At 43.0% G+C, this 17839-nt stretch overlaps 1 long non-coding RNA gene across 1 annotated transcript; it reads left to right on the top strand.

Annotated features, from left to right (window-relative positions):
• The first annotated feature begins 14194 nt into the window (after positions 1–14194).
• Positions 14195–17032, top strand: LOC144105453 (uncharacterized). The gene is made up of 3 exons (XR_013308795.1): positions 14195–14376; positions 14768–14857; positions 16715–17032. It is a non-coding gene; the product is annotated as an uncharacterized LOC144105453 (long non-coding RNA).
• The last annotated feature ends 807 nt before the right edge of the window (positions 17033–17839 follow it).

The following is a 17839-nucleotide window of genomic DNA, read 5'->3' on the forward strand; positions in this document are numbered from 1 at the left end:
ATGAGCTATCCAGATTTTAACCGTTTCGGGACTGAAGTATTTTCACAAAATAGCCTATTGAGACGTATCAAAATATTTCCCATTTTTCAGAACAAATTGGCATTGAAGCCAAGCCCAAATGACTTGCTACACGGAGCTGAAACGGTGATACGGGCCACGCTTCCCGAATAATTTATGGCGATTGATGTGACCGACGCCATCAAGAGACCGTACACATGTGAAAATGATCAAAATTTCTGACCTAAATTTTTTCAGTTCAGTGAGTAACATCGGGAAAGGTATTTGGCTAAATAATTTAAAAGAGCTTAGCGGCGTTCCCGGTATATGAATTACGACTTTCTCTAATTTAAAACTGACATATACAAAATTGCAGATTCTTACAAACTCTGCAAATAATAGCATGTGTGGTACTATCCACATAAACTGCATATTGGCACAATCTACATAAAAAAAGGTCTACGGCAGCCGAGGGCATACGTCAGGTTTCTTCTCGTGGTCGTTTGACGTATGGTCTAGATGGAACTTGACACTTACGGGGTAGTAATAGCTTCCACCATCGCCAGGGCAAAGGAGACGGCGGCTATGACAAAAAATGATTTCATGCTGCAAAGTTTCTGGAGCGTCAGTGAAGTGCTTGGCCCGTGGACTATCTGCTATGCCCTTAAAAGCGGTTTAGAATAAATACGTTCTTTTGATGAAAAAAAATTTAGTTTCGTTGAAAAATAATTAGGAAATTAACATTTTAAAGCAATAATATATTCAACGACAAGTTTAAAGAGCGCTTCCAGGCAGTACCAAGAGCCATTTCAAAACTTTTTTTGCATGCTCTTTAAAATACCAAATTTGAAGCCCCATAAAGTAATACATCACTGCTACATCTTTCGAAATTTGCCAATTTCGCATTGTCAGAATCGGAGTGTAACGCAATTGTTTGGTGTCCTTAGGAACCATAATGCTATGCAATTTTTTTGTTGCGTGCTTTCAAATACTAACGATATGAGTATTTTCTTCTCTGCATTTTGTGATCTTATTAAAAATAAAGATGATTTAGGCATTAGTATATTACAAATGCTCCACAAGGCTCAGCCTTGGCTGCTCTGTGTGACTCTGATCGAAAAACGTCTCACTTTCTTTTTCACCTCCACTCTAAAGATAACGAGAAAAAAAAATACCGACCGACAAATGCTGTTCCTCAAAAGTATGTTAGCGGAGACCCTTTGTCACTGCAATCGTTTCGATTATGAGCTTATTACCCTGCTACTTATTTCAAAATAGAAAGGCGGAAAACGAGACACCTATGTGTTCGTTTATTTAGCGGACATTATGCAGCACTAATGATAGGACTAGCAAACTGGATAAGGCAGACGGAATTATCAGTTTTATCTGCTTTATATTTTTCAAACTCCTAGTTATGTCCTTTGCTTAGAAGCTACCCCTTCATTTTTCCTTAACTTGAACGCCGGCATTCGCTACAAAGCCCATTTTTACATGGGCAAAAACGCACAATATTTCTGTTTTTGTTAATCATCCAAACAGCAGTTAGTAGTAGCCAAATGAATGCTAGCACATCTGGCTACAAGCTACTCGGCATAATATTAAACAGTATCATGTATAGCCCACTAATAAAGTGCGGTACAAAACAAAAGTAAAGAAATTGCAAATGTACTGCAGGATATATACATATTGTATATATACACAGGGTTTGCCACCGAAGACTTTAAAATTTAAAACATGCGCCTTTTGAGTTAGATCACTTTTTTCGGCATAGCATTTCCAACAGTGTAGTACATGAGAATGCAGCTAAGATGTGCTAACTAGCTGGATGCTTAATTAATATTGAATAGTTAACTTTTTAACTATTCCTATTCAGCGTATCAATGATTGAGAGGCGTGTAGCCCACCGTTATTAATAACAATATCAAATTTTAGAGTTTCGAAAACGCGGTTACCCTCGGCGCTTTGGCACAACAAATTAAGGTTATTTCGACGAGTTACGTGCACTGGAGACGTTGCTTTGCCCGCAAGCTTCTCAAAAGCGGATGTATTTTGGCGCGATGCAGCCATAATTTATTTGGTCACAGCGCCGCAGGTAACCGCGTTTTCGAAATTCTAAAAAGTGACATGAATATTACTTCCGGTGAGCTATACGCCTCTCAATAATTAGGGAGCCTATCAGTAAAATCTGGAAAGTTCCGTATTTATTGTCAGCTAACTAACCTTTTGGTTAGCACTTCTTGGCGGTATTCTGATGTACTACACCGCTGCCATTGCTATGCCGTAAAAACCGCTATTAAATCTCAAAAAGCCTGTTTTAAAAAATTGCGTAAAATGTTAAGCGAAACGTCCTTTATATATATCATGCATCAAATAAATATATTTTGCACATAGCATTATATCATCAAGAAGCAATAACTGACAGAAGTGTATTTAACGATGATTGTAGTCACCGAAATTAATGGTGGCAGATTTGTATAATATGTCAGCTCCTTGATAATGTCCAAGCGTTGAAAGCCATCACCAACGTATTTCTAAGAGGCCAAAATTTTCAAACTTCAAAATGCGCTTGTTATGATCCTATTACTCTTTTCCATCCTGCACAGGCTTAGCTTATTTTATTTATTTATTTATAGGTACTGCGATCTACATACATACATACATACATACATACATACATGCATGCATGCATGCATGCACGCATACATACATACATACATACATACATACATACATACATACATACATACATACATACATACATACATACATACATACATACATACATACATACATACATACATACATACATACATACATACATACATACATACATACATACATACACACACACATACATACATACATACATACATACATACATACATACATACATACATACATACATACATACATACATACATACATACATACATACATACATACATACATACATACATACAAGTTTTATTCTCCACAAAGAAGTGGAAGCAGGTGGAGGGAAAAGCCGTACATTTGCGGCTTGAAAAATCCTCCGCCCCCTTACAGTGTATACAGCAGCAGAGTGGGGCAGTAGACAGTCACATTTTTTTTGTAAAGACCATAGCAAGGTGGAAAAAACAAAACAAAATACAAGCATATAAAAACTCTAGACCATAGGAAAATTGATATACCTGGTGACTGAACTTGCGTTAATAAGGCTGACGCTGCAACCCAAAATTAAACGTCCACTTCCTTCCACCTTTCGGAGTCAGAGCTCCGCTTCAGAAAAGAAAATAATCAATAGAACCGTAATGCTGAAATTTCTAAACTATGCTTGAAGCTTATTTTCGCAAAACCCAGTGCTGCTGAAGACAAGGCAAGAAGAATGCCTGAGAAAGTGGGCAGTTGCAGGACTCACGTTCACCTTGTTTCACTGCAGAGAAGTGTACATCCAGCTCTCCTTTTTTCTGAAATGCTTAGCATTTTTCATCCAAAGAAAAACACTCTAATTGTCATTTTTCTTGAGGGTATAACTGCCTTACATTCTTTCGCATCAACAAACCAAAGTAAATTATCGTATGCTTATTAGACGCTGACCAAGGAAGCTGCGAAATTTTGCGCCAAATGGCTTCTTAAGCCCGCCCCACTGACTTTACAGATGAAGGCCATATTTGACAATGGGTAGCGTGCCGTGGCAGGGAAGTTAAAAAGAATCTAATGAAAAAACAGCAGCCGACCGGCGCTTGGCAGCTGAATTTTCGGATGTCGGCAGCATGCCGTGTGTCCTCACCAATAAGCCTGGTGGCCTCTGGGCTCCTATAGTTCACATGAAAATATTTTTCTGTCTGTTTGACCACAAAATATCGAGGGAACGCATGTTTTTGCAGGCGGGCAATAATGCCACAACGTGAAAGCGCGATTGAAGGCGCATTTTTTTTTCTTCCACGACTCACACACAGATGGAACTTATGCAGGCGACGTGCAAAGCGCAGAACTATAGAGTGTGTTGCAGATGAACACGAGGCATGATCAGCTGCGGAGATAGCACAGTGCTGTAGTGCTGTGGCCGCCGAAGCTTGTCCGTTAGCGCCGCCGTGGGTAAGAAACACAGTCGCGCAATATTTATTCTATTTTCCCAGGTTGCCCAAGCTCAGCCTCATTGAAAGTCTGGTTTATTTCTCGCCATTTCTCGCATTATGCTTGAAACTTCATAAGCTTCACCACACACCCGTATTTTCCAGGTTACAAGGCCAGTAGTGCTCTCGCACTAAAATACATTTTTAGACCAAAGGCCGTCTTTTGCCCGGACTTTCTAAAAAAATGGCGACTTAAGACTTCGAACAACGCCGCCACCGCACCTGGGATGCCTGAACCAACGTGCTTTATAAGCCGGCCACTCAAGAGACCAAAAGATTCTGGCTAATTTCGACAATTTGCCGTTTTCACGGATCAAAACCCTCTGACGCACGGTCTCACGTCAAGTAGGGCTTCCTATGTGACTCACAATACCTGGCATTTTGCCTGAAACACAGCATAGTGGGCGAATTGGTTTTGTGCCTTGAAAGAATGAATCAGCGTTGCTGAAACGAAGATAAGGTACAGCGCTTTTGTGTGACTTTTGGTTCATCGCTTTAATTGTGCTGTTTCGTTCTTTCAAATTAGGATGCATTTCCGGAAGTACTATGACATTTTTTGGTTGTTCAGCCCCAAAAGCAAGACAGTTCCCTCAATTATTTGCCAACATATGCGCACCTGTAAACTCTGGCCGGCAGTGATCAATTTAACCGCCACTGTTGCTGCCCAGCGTATACAATGACGAGCCTTTATGATGCGACCAATATGAACTCTCTGCCATTTAACTCTCAATATCACCTATCTCTCGAAAACTATACTCTCCAGAAGTGTGTGGCATGAATGCATCTGTGGCGTAGGGTAGCAGGTCGATCACAAGAAGAAAAGCATGGCCCTCAGCAGCACCAGTAAATCGGCATTCGACAGGTAGGTGTTTGGAAGTCGATGGCGCGCCTTCCGCTGTTTTGGACGCAGGTTTCACTATGCTTTCGCTCGTTTGGCTGTGAGCGAGGCATCGTCACTGCTAACGTACTTCAATTTCAGTCTACTGCATGATCATTGTTGCTGCACGAGTAAGGGTATAAATAAGGAACATAATCTCGTTATTCTGACCCTCTGTTACTGAAGCCCGTCTTTTCCACAGCGCGGATGATAAGTAACGCCCTCTTAGTTCATAGCTTCTGCTTTCAGTGTTGCCCATGTGCGGGCAGACTCTTGCTTTTAATCGAACCCCACTACGTATCTTGAAAGATAACTGCTTCGATGTGCGTGAACATACGTGATGCAGTTCTTATGCAGAAATACCCACCATGGTCACTGAGTGGCTTTGACATTCGGTTGCTGATCTCAATATCGTGCGTTCGATCCCGTACGCGGCTGCCCTATTTCGATGGAGGCAGCATGCAACAACGCCCGTATTCTTTGGGGTGTCAACATCAGAGGATTTTGGCAGAATTATGGCTTAGTTTTTGGCGGTTTAGCGTCCCAAAGCGACTCAGGTTATTAGGGACGCCGTAGTGAAGGGCTCCGGAAATTTGACTACCTGTGCTTGTTTAACATGCACTGACATCGCACAGCACACGGGCCTCTAGAATTTTCCTTCCATCGTAAATCGACCACCGAGGCCGGGATCAAACCCGAGTCTTTCGGGTCAGCAGCCGAGTGCCATAACCAACGAGCCACCGCGGCAGCTAAACAAAATTTTATGACGTGCTTAAATCGTAGAAACTGAGCTGCTCTGCCGCCTGATTCCTCATTCTGGTCTGGCTCTGCACAGTTAGAATAATAAATGTATTAGAGATAATTCAGGCAGTCATTCCTGGCCATCGAGCTGGAATCGTCCGACTTCGCGTTTCTGGAATGCAAAGAAAGCAGCTCTAAATCTTGCTCATGAGAAGACGCCGGACACGCGAGGCTGGACACAACGCTTAGATCATTGCTCCGAGTTTAATTACACAGACCTGAATTACAAAATGTGCCTTCCTAATGAGATGCGAACAATACATCTCAGCTGTCAGTTATTGAAAGCTATTGCCGCGAACTTTTGTAATGTTCATTTGTTCGTGTTTAACGCTGCCGGCATGCGGCTTTATCACATTATTTGTGATGCAAGACTCGGATAGATTTATCTGGAAAGACCGCAGCCAGGCTGAAGTGATGCTACTTTGTGCCAGACTGTTGTGCTATTTTTGTGCGGCTTATCTCGAGAGTTCATTGCTAGCTTTAAATTGTGCATGGCTGAGAACGGCGGGAATTCAGTTCGACGACTTCAGAGCACACTTTTATTTTTCTTTATTTATTGATGCCTTCAGGGTGGAAGCATTACAGAGGGGAGTGGGTTATTACAAATATATCGATAAACACAGCATACATTTCACAATAAAAGTAAAAAATAACGTGCATGTCTGCAATATAAGTGTAACACCGTTAAGCGTGTGCGTGCATACAGCAGGAGGGATATCGCCCGTGTGTGTGTCTTCCTTTCTTGGTCCCGTCTGCTGCGCTGTTTCCATGCAAAGAATGTACCAACTAGCCAGGCTTACTCCTTTGCAGGATGAATGATTACAACCTAACAGACAGTTCTTTTCGTAATGTCACACGTCAGAGTACACATATAGCAGCAAAAATGCAAATGAAAGAAACAAGGCAGGTGATCCGTTATGCGGTAACAAAACTTGCTAGTACCTATATATTGCGTATGGCCGACTGAAATAATGAAGGTTGGGTTATGATTCTAACAGAGCAGGGAAAGCGATTCCAGTCTACTGATTTGCGAGGAAGGAATGAATCGAAAAATGTTTTAGTATTGCATATAAATGTGCCAACTTTGTGAATGTGGTCTAAACATGATGACACATATGAAGGTGGAATCAGCAATTCATCGTGCAGAATATCGTGGTAAAAGATATTATGAAACAAATATAGCCACGAAAGCTTACGACGGGATGCCAGTGTTGCTACGCCGCCGCCGAGTCATTGAGATCAGTGCGTGTGCAAGTCAACCCAAATAAAGAGTTTCGTTTGGAAGCCTCTCTCGCTGTCTTCCTGCTCGCCGAACTACAGTCACCACTACGCAGTATCTGATGGCGGTGCTGGGTGCAGCGTACCGACGTCCGACGCTACAACCTACGCCGACGCCACGCAGAACACAAAACAGGTGACCCCATATGGTAGGTGATGCCCATTCGCCGCCGCGGACGGAGTCAAAAGCTTCTGCGCCGCTACTTGAACACGTGCAAGATCGTTCGTCGTCTTGAAAGCTTGACTAAAAAGTGGCTCCCGACGGAGCGACAGCACCGCAGCGGCGCCACCCACACCCAGAAGTTGTACGTGTTGTATGCCTAAAGCCTTATTATGTGCACTAAGGAACTCTATGTTTGCATTCTGTGCGTTTATTTCTGCCCCCGTTGGTTTTCATTGTAAAGCATCGGGGCGAAAAGTAGTGAATGCCCAAACGGCGACGAAAAATTGGAAATACTCTACCGAACCTGTTCCTGTAAAGTGCAAGTGATCTTCATTTGTTCTTTCATACTTCCCGTACCTTTACGCACGGTTAATAATATTTAGTATATTTCCAAGCGAACTAGATACACTCATACATCGCCGCGACACGAGGGCCCCATGTGTTTGCCACACCGCCTTGATTTCATGGTAGCAATGTGCCACGCTTGCAAATGCAAAGAAGGTACTTGTCGAAGTGTGCTTATTTCAGTTTCACTCTTCAGTCCCACTGTTTTACTGGTTACAGAGACATCGGATGCATGCGATGACGCAGCTGTCTCACTCGAAAGTCTTCGGTGCCTATTTACGGCTGTGAGCGTTACTATACGGCTGGCTTGCAGTCAGGCCAGCTTCCTTCTCCCCTTTCGCTTTTTCTCTTCTCCTCCCGATTCAGCCAGACCACATGATGATTTCCGATTACACAGTGCCAAATTTGTTGACAACTATTCACAATTGCGGCAAGAGCTTTGCCGCCAGGATGCGGCCTCTCTGCACGATGTCCAAAGCCCAATCTCCCTTTTCTCGGTCCCTCCGGACGTGTCCTCCTCAGCCTTTTCTTCCCCTCGGGGTCCTCTTCGCCAGCGGGCTCTTGGTCGCTCTCTCCTTGTGAAGGAAACATGTCGGCTTGTTCCTGGAACCGGGAGGCCGTTACGGAGGCGTCCACTGCTCCCAAGCGCAGACCGCGGCCAGATCGGATGACACCCCTCCGGGGCGGCATGTCTCGCCGGGCCCAGCGTCCCTCCGCGGCAGCGAGCCGTCTCTCCGGCACCAACTTGCTGCCACCTCGGCCAGTGCATACGGCCTATTCCGTGGCACAGAGGACCGACCGGCGCGCACAAACATTGCCACGATGCCACTAGCTGCTGTTCGGGGGGTGTTTCTCGTCCGCCGACGCTGAGCTGCAAGCATACACACACAAACACAACGCGCCGGCCCTTTCTTCTGGCTACGTTCGGATGCGACGCGGCCGCGCGCCCGACACTTGGTGTTTGATATTTTAATCATCGAGTAAACGTCCTTGAGGCCGTAGTGAGCGACTAACTCAGCCCGCCACCACGCACTTCACGACGCGCTTTATCATAGACAAGCACTAGACGTGCCGAGTATCATAAAAGTATTTTCATTTGACTCTAGAAGAGTTAACTGATCTCTGTTATTCTTACGTCAATGAGAGCGTTAAGACGAGCTGCGTAATTATTCGCACATCTGAACAATCACCATAAGCTGGCACACACATTATGCTGCATATAAGCAGACAGGAAAAGAAAAATGGTTGTTATTGCCTTCAACAAGGAAGCTTTAAAGCGCCAACCGTCCGTTGTGTGTCAGCGCCGAACATTGCGCAATACATGCAGCAGACGACATGGCCTGCGCTATAACTGGTTCGGGACGTCAGCGATCAAGACAATTTTCAGAACACGCTGTGGTTTAGAGTCATCTGGGGCACAAATGGTGCTGATATTTTGAGGTTTTATAGTATGGCGCATAAGGAATGAGATGCAATATCAGTTTGTCCTAGAATTGCTTGTCGTGATTCTTTTATCCGCGCGCAAGACCAGACACCGCTGCATCAGCTTCTGCATAAACTCCGCCGGCTCCTATAGGATACGAGTTCTAAGGCTCATCAATCACGTGGCGAGGACTTGAAGCTTTGCTCTTCGTGTGTTCGCTTGCACGCTAAACCGCCGTAAACCTCTCCAGCTAAAGAAGGCGAAGAAACAGTGCCGCCTAGTCCAACATAGCGCGGATCGGTCCAAGCTTTTAGAAAAAAAACTGTTTTGAGATGTACACAGTGCTCTTCATTTTCGGGCTCTAGTTTTTCTCGCATTAAAGGAGTAAAATCGAACGATGCTTTCTGAGCTAAAATTTTTGTACAGTCGGGTTATTCAGCGAAAATGCGATATTTTGGGTCAGTTATTTCCTGCTTGCAGCATCTTAAATTGCATAAATCAGCAAACAAATTTAATTAGAGCACACGTTTTAGTGTGTTAGATAAAAACGTTCTTTTTTATTCTTATAGCCAAAATGGCACCAACTGGTTTCAACGAATGCCGTTTACCTAATGAGATATTTCTCTAATTTTCGTATTTATTAGAATCATGTTGAGTACAGCACCATAATTTGCGGAGCACTTTCGCATTCATTGAAACATGCCTGTTTTGCCTTGTACACTGCGAAAATATGCATTCATTCGCACATCGACCAATATTACCGCTTAGTGTTTTAAACCGGGATGGGGTTATGTGTGTTGGTAGTGCTTGATACGATGATGCGAATAAGATGAGTGATCAGTGATCGTATTTTGGTCTCTAACTTATAAACGCGCACTTTGTACTTATACCTAAATTAAGCCGCTTCATGAAGAACAAGCGTCGAAAGGCTTTAATAGCTTGACTTAACTGAGAACATCACAATGAAAAAAGCGCAAGTTATCCGCTACACCGTAAATCCGCATGCGCCTATATTGGAGTAAAAAAGGGAGTAAGCTGTCTTCTAGCGCACTCTCTTTTCATAAACGAGTGTGCGCTAGAGAAAAGTTTACGCATTTTTTACTTCTTTTTGTTTAGAATGTACATGTAGTTTTAGCGCAGCACCTTCAGCTTTGCGCGCAAGAAAATTACGTTCTCCAGATGGAGAATTTCCGGGAATAAATCGAGTTCAAGGAGATTGCAGAGAAACCTGATCAATGTTAAAGAATCGGGTAAAATGGGGTGTTACCCGGAAACGAAGGAACCCAGACACACAGAACCATCGCTCTTGATAAAAAAAGATTTGGAGTACTTTCCGGCTGATATCAGCAGAGATAGCTCGGGACGAATTGCCTGACTTTCGGAAAACTAAATTTTACCCATTTCGCGCTATTTGATATCCGCCTGCTCCCCTGCACTGCCTCCCCCCCGCCTTCGGGTGGCTGCAGACTCACCGGGTTAAGTCCACATGATTTTATTTCGCCCTGAAGGACTTTTGAATAACAGCTTGGCGGCAGCCTGGTACTGGAAATGACACATCAAGAGCAAAAGTTCTAGGCCGTAATTTCTTTTAAAATATTGGCAGAAACTTGGGCATGCAACAGAGAGCATACCAAAAAACTGTACGGTTTTAACGTATTTAAACCGATTATAGCCAGTTAAATTGTCAACTGGGACTGCGAAGGTTGCGCTTACAGCTCTCGCCCCAGGAATGGCGAGCCGCCTCATGACGCTGCGAAGTACGTGACCCCCCCCCCCCCCCTTTCGCCTCATCACCACACCGCCAGTCGCGATGGCATTCACCTTGCTGCTCTTTGCCTTCTGGATTCCTTTATAAAACAGTAGAACATAGTTCCTCCATGCAAGTAAATGCTAACTAGACCAACTTAATGTTTTAACGAATGGTTCCTCGAGCCCTCATCCTGAAAACTAGGTCCAGCGAACTTAGGACGTGAGTCCGCTGAAAACCTATTGACTAAAAAGCTTTCGCCGATGCAGAGACCTTGTCGGCTAACCGTTTTTACTGCCGCAGCGATCAAATCACCTCCACGTCGAACGCCGAATCACCGAGCAGTTTTCATCGACGCGCCGATTGAATCGCCTCGACGCTTAACCACAAATCGTCGACCTGCTCTCGCCACCGCACCGATCGAGTCACTTCCATCCAACATCGACAGGCCCAGGTCAAGGAAGGATTTTCTTGGACGTCACTGTTCCCGTCGACACGTACAAGGCTATCATTCCTAAGGGTAGAAACTTGGGCGAGTCGGTAACGGTGATCCATGGAAAGTGAGAGTAGCGCAAACGTAGTGTCTGTCTTTCTCAGTCCCTTTGTCCCGTTTTGCGCTACTCTCACTTTCCATGGATCTATCATTCCTGTCTCTGGTTTACACGAGCACTCAAGTTTGCAAAAGTTTGTATTGAACAAAATTCGTTGGGAAGAAATATGAAAATGTGTGAAGCTTAAGAATCGGAGAAAAAACCCAAGTAAAGTTTGATTTGAAAGCTGAGCTTTCTGCATAGGCCTTGGTGCCCTTTTGTGCTTATCTGTGCACGTGCTGTTCAATACAGGATCCTTAACCAAGCAGCCCGCGAAAACTTTCTAGCGCAATGCATAGCATGGGAGCAAGAGATTGAGTGTTGTCGGTGATTTTTCTTCAAGCACAGGAAAACGGCGCTTGTAAAAATACAAAACAGCCACATGCGCTCTCTCCTTCGCAGTGCAAAGAACTGTACCTCTGCTGAAATAACAGGTTCCCCGGGGGAACTATCTGGCGAATAATCTCCATGTTTGTATCCAAACATTCAGGAGGTCGACATTCAACAGCCGCAGTATGCGAACCGTCTAATACAGGTGCAAGACCGAGTGGGTTTCTGCACAATTACACTCATCAAAAACCACTCTCTTTCCACACCAAGCTGAGGCGAAAATCATTTTGTGCTCACTATACAGGACCTATTCTGCATTGATCTAGATGCTGGAAGCAGATTCAGTTTTGAAGAACTCCAAACGAGATTCTGTGTTTTTCCCTGCAGAACTGCCACGTGTGTTCATAAAGTAAGCACGCAAGTTTTATTCAGGCCATGGTTTCCAACTGTACTTCGCCCTGTAGGACTGCCACATGTGTCCACAAAATATGCACAAAAATTTTATTCAGGCCATGGTTGCCAACTTGTTTCGGTGGTTGCTCTTTTCAGGCACTCTGATTCTGGACAGTATAAAGGTTGGCCGACAAAGCTTTCGGGATGATGCCAATGCTAGGTTCTCGCGCGCCTACAATGTGGCAGATGTCGGAAAGACTTTACAGGCACCTCATCATGTGGCGCGTGTGCGGTTGTTTCTTTGTCGCAAATCTAAATCGCGTTAATCTGGATCGAGCCAGAGTAACTTGGAAGTCTTTTTACACCGCCTACTGCCTGGTCTGCGCCTCACAGCTCTTTACGTTCAAGGTTTCAGAGGTTTACTCGCGAGCTTTAAGCATTAGAGGCGCGAACATCTCTGTTTCCAACTCTCTCTACACGTGTATGAAGGCAATCATTGGAATGGAAAGCGTCATCGTGTTTCTTGTTATGGCCTTTAGATCGGGTGTTATCCTTCAGTTTGTCCGCAGCGCCCAGACATTTGAACGGTCTTTGGTGCTCCCAAGATGCCATCGCCTAGACAGGAAATGCCTAGGAACACAGGTCCTCAAAGCTTTATTCTTCGTTTCTTTGAATGTGTATATGATTTGGCTGTTTATTTCGCTGCTGCGATTCGCTTACAGGTATCTGAGCTATCGCCAAATTCTCATATACATATACAGGATAGTGTGCAACTCATTGTTCATGGCCTGCGACTATGGCAATGAAGCCACGCTTCGAGCCATTTGCGAAGCACTGGTGAACTATGTCATCATTCAAGCAGATGTGCTAGAGGAGAAGCGAGAGTCCGGTCTTACTATCAGGGATGTTGAAGAGCTTCGTCTGAACATGTTAACAATACAGAGTCTTAAAGAGGAAATCAGTGCAGCCTTGGGCCCGTGCATTGTGTTGTTCTGCCTCAGGGCATTCAGCGTCGTTGCCATATCCGGCTACATGCTGGTCCGGCTTGGCTTTGGCTACGATATCAGAATGTTCCTTACGCTGTACGCTCTGTACGTGGCGTCCAGCTTGGTGGATCTCGCTCTGATGAGCCACGCTCTGGAGAAAGAGGTATGAAAGCTTTGAATATTGAGCAGTGGACACCCTAACTTGAGGCTTTTCGGGTAATGCAATCATAGGTTCTCTATTTTTGTGGTATTGTTGGAAAGGATGCCTTCTAATATTTTTCTTCGAAATCATAGTATGAGGTCATATTTTACACTTCTGTAATGACGGGCATTTTTGAAAGTTCAATGCTCATTGCACACCGCACTCGAAAGCATTAATCCAGTAACCACACTTCAACCAGCTTCTTTGTTGTGTACTGTGAATTTAATTTATAGCCACTGTCAGTATAATACTTGCAAAACAGTAGTAGAGTCTTTCAAGACGTCTTGCTTGACGTATTGATAAAATGACGTCGCCTGTAAAGAAAGAGCCAATGTGCCAAATGGAGGCAGATTTCGGTCACAAATATACAACCATATTACAACTATTATTTTGCACGCCGTATCTTCATACGCCAAAAAATGTTCGTGCTGCAATATTTTGAGGCTTAGAATGTCTAATAGAGCGTTCAATAAACCTACTGTGTTTTCCAGGCCATATGACGTTCGAGAGAGCTGTTAAAAGTTCTGTACGTGAATGATTAAATTAAGAAAAGCATTATTATAATATTGTGGCTTGAAACATAACAGGCAGTTTGTCAGTGTAAGTGACCGGCATATAATGTTAACTTGCAAGAGTGGCAGATCGGGCTAGTTGGTAATTTTCCATAATGCGATACAGCGCGAATAAAGACGGGGACGAAGCGAGACAAGACACCACAGCGCTGTGGTGTCTTGTCTCGCTTCGTCCCCGTCTTTATTCGCGCTGTATCGCATTATATAATGTTAATTCAAACAAATGCCAAGTGCAATGCGAAAGTTCAAGAATATTTGCCATCAGCTCCCCAGACACCAAGAAACCTGAAAAAAAAAACACAGTTGATATCGGGTCTGTGTTTCTGCGAGAATCGCGCCTTTACTTCTTTAAGTAATCCTAACGACATGACAGTAGCAATACGTCTTCACTCATAATTGTCTGATGCGATGATTTCCTCAGCAATCAGTGTGTATGATAACGTTTAAGTTGATGCCGTACTTATAATGCAAGCGTGTTTTTTTTTCAGACACAAAAAGTTCAGATGGCGCTAGCCGATGTGGCCACGGTTGGTATGACATCAGAATGTATAGCGGAGGTAAGCGTGCGATAGGCTTGAGGAGACGAAGTGAATTATTTCGCGTAGATCAAGGCATGGTTGAAAATGTTTTTCAGAGCATGCTTTGAATTTCTATTTCACATGCAAAATCTACGTAGGTGTGAATGTTGTACCATTTTTGTATCTTAAAGTAAGAGCGTTTCACGAAATCGTAAAAGAATTTTGCGCAGTAATGAGGAGCATAACATGCAGTAGAGCGTATTGTGGTTACATTCATGCTACATTCGCCAGTGAAGTTTGAGATAAGCCGTGGGGACCTAACAGTAGTACTCAATGACATCTGTCCAAAACACTGAGTTCATTTTTTTGTTGAAAAGTGGGTAAATCAGCTTAAGAAGTTCTTTCACACATTCTATTCTTTTTTTCACAGGTCAACTTTGTACACGACTGTATTGTACCTCGTGAAATGTGCCTGACTGGATCCGGCTTTTTTGTCGTGAACATAAGGATGCTGCTCGCCGTGAGTAGAGTGCAACGTTTAACCTCTGCACTTTTTTTGAAATGTTAGAGAATATAAAAATAGCGAGCATTTGAGGAATGCTTTTTAATTGCTTGCCTTCAAGCGTTAGTAAAATTTTAAGGCATCATATTGGGGCTAACGCACTGCATGAGGACCTTTCTTTCCCCGTTTAGAGAAAAATAAAACAAAGCACAAAACTCCTTTAAGGAAAGCTAAAATATGAATGTTAATAATAGAATCCTAATCTGTGCGTTGCACCATGTTATTACGCGCAAGATATCTCTCATGGCTTCGCAGCCAGATGATTTCGTGTCATTTTCGTCATTTATGTTTGTTTCTCTTGTTATTCAAACAATAAAGTCTGAAAAGCTGCTGGATAACGGATGCGCTGATTTTTTTTTTTCGCAGTTAACAGAACGGCAATAACGAAGGTTTTCAACCGTTTGTTTCTATGTAGATCTAAAAAAATATTTTAGATTTGCATTGAACGCTGCGCCTATATTAGATTGGCAGCAATTTATGACAAAAGCATGGGCCTGGAAAAATTAGATTTCTTCATATGTCAGGCTCTTTATGATTGGTCAATTTTTTCTCATAGAGCAACAGACAATAATAGCATATGTCTTAGGCTGATGTCTACTCAACTCAACTACGCAAGATGGCAAACGTAGGGTGTGCCAGAGCTAGAGGAACTCTGGTACACGCGACTTGTAGAGATGTTGAAATATTGTTGTCAATATTTACTGACAGGAACCAAGCGAAATGATTCTACTTTTTTTAAAATTACCGAATTGTGGAATTACTTGTTTAAATTTGACCTAATGGAAGTATGATGAAAGTTTAATAAAAAAAATTAAGAGCACGAAAGCGGTAAGAAAGTGCTGAAAAATCATAATTTAAGAAAAATCTACAGCTTCAATGGCAACTCATGTGATTTGTGCATATTAAAGATGACGCACTATCTGAAATTTAGAAAATAGGAGAATATGTTTTGCGGCCGCACTTGAGTGGAAAAGAGATGCAAGCTTTAGTAGCTATAAGGGCGCTGCCTTCAGCGCCTCTGTGGCCTCTCGCACTTCTTCAGACCGGAAGGAGCTAATTCACACGGCCAGTCGTGCAGCTATTGGCTAATTTTGTAATATACTTGTTTAAGACAAAATTGTTTTATGCTATTGAGGGAAACAGCAGGAGTAAATTCTTTACTGCGCAGGTTCATCCTTTTCGATAATTCAGAAGAAAAGTACCGGCTTGTTTTCTCAATTAATCTTAGCAGGGCTCGATTTAGAGGCCAACACTAATTCGATCGTTTACTTATATTTGAAACCTACACCTACTAATTTTTTTAGTTGCAAAAATAACAATGTTGTAAAGCTTGCCACTTGCTTGAAACTCTTTGTTGATGTTGTATAGGGCACCCCGCTGGTCTAACAGAGACAGTGAGGTGAAAACCGAGCGTAACTGGGTGCTGGAAAATTACCAACCTGGTTATGCAAATGAAATTAGCATGAGTGGTATCGGGGCATTAAATTACACTCGTACCCCGTATATGTTTGCGCTGTACATATGAGCGCTGTAGCTACACTCACTTTTAGATCGCACGTCACCTGCCCTGTGTACGTTTTCTGCGTTCCTGCCTAATAAATAAGAAGTTAGTGCGAAGTTAGAATGCGGCATTCTCTTCATAGCAGAGGCTGTGATATGTGGCAGTAGCAATATTCAAAGTCGTTGTACTTCATAAACCAGTTTCCTCACACTGGAATACTTCATGCCTTGGCACTGCACACGGTAATGCCTCTGTTGTTTATAGTTGCAAATGGGATTCGGGCAGTAAATGTCGCATGTTGACTTTTTTCCCAGGTTGCAGAGGCGGCCGTTACCTACGGCGTCATCCTTATACAAACAGGCGACGCTCTTCTCCGCGACTGGCGACCCCTGAAATAATCTGTCACCTCGAGCGGAAATGTAACAAGCCTTGTCATTCAATAAAAAGAAAACTGAAGAAATGATAAGTGGCTGGAGCCAGGAAGACAGCTTGCCTTTCCTGATAATGATCGCCTGTTTCAAACAATATTAAATGAGTTTAAGAAATAAATGAGATTTAACCCATTACGCTATCGCGTCATACTCTTAAGCTGGAGCTTAAGTGTCTCCTTCACTTTTTTATATAAGAGCATGTCTGCATTTATAGAAGTTTGGACTTTATGATATATGGGAGCATTTTTTGTGACAAGCGTCACGGTAAATGTTCGCATAGACCATCTCGCTTAATATCGTAATTTGAGCATTATTCCTCCTTAATTATTTCTTTCTGCAGTCATAGATAAACAATGCAGTCTTAGATAAACAAAAAGTTTAATGAAAAAGCGTGCTTTCTATTCCTCAATCTATTTATTTTCGTACCTTTAAAACTGCAAAGTTCAGAATTTCATCACCACCATAATCGTCACCAAGGCAACAAGTCACTTATTCAAAAAATAAAGCTTCATATTATTTGTCTACGAAAACCAACGTCGTTTTTCTTGTGTATTTGCATTTTTTAAATATTATTTGTTTTCAGAGGTAGTTTCGCGCTATCTCAGATATAGAACAGCAAATAAGTGAAATCCATGCAATTTGTCACAATGTTTCCTGGAGCCATTCAATTGCTGTCATGCTTTTAAGGTTCTTTGCATTTTGTTGAATCTATTCGGCGGGCGAGACTCTTTCCGGGGTACGCAGAAAATCCATAGCCTATGGGAACAAGAACAAATGTCATGCTTTATTCTAGTTTGAATCTTATTTTCTGCTGCAAAGAGAATCAAAAATCAATTTCGGTTGTGAAGATGAGAGTTCGCAATAGTGCAAGGCACGTATGTTGGACATTGTGCGTGGTCAAGAAACTTTTCTAAAAAAAGCAAAAGTGTAGCAGCAAACATAGAAGAGCCTCTATCCGCCCTTTCCGTGTCGGACATAAATAAAGTGCATCTGTGCTGAAATGACAGC

This window comes from Amblyomma americanum, chromosome 9 (genome assembly GCF_052857255.1).
Source record: "Amblyomma americanum isolate KBUSLIRL-KWMA chromosome 9, ASM5285725v1, whole genome shotgun sequence".
NCBI classification, from domain to species: Eukaryota; Metazoa; Arthropoda; class Arachnida; order Ixodida; family Ixodidae; genus Amblyomma; species Amblyomma americanum.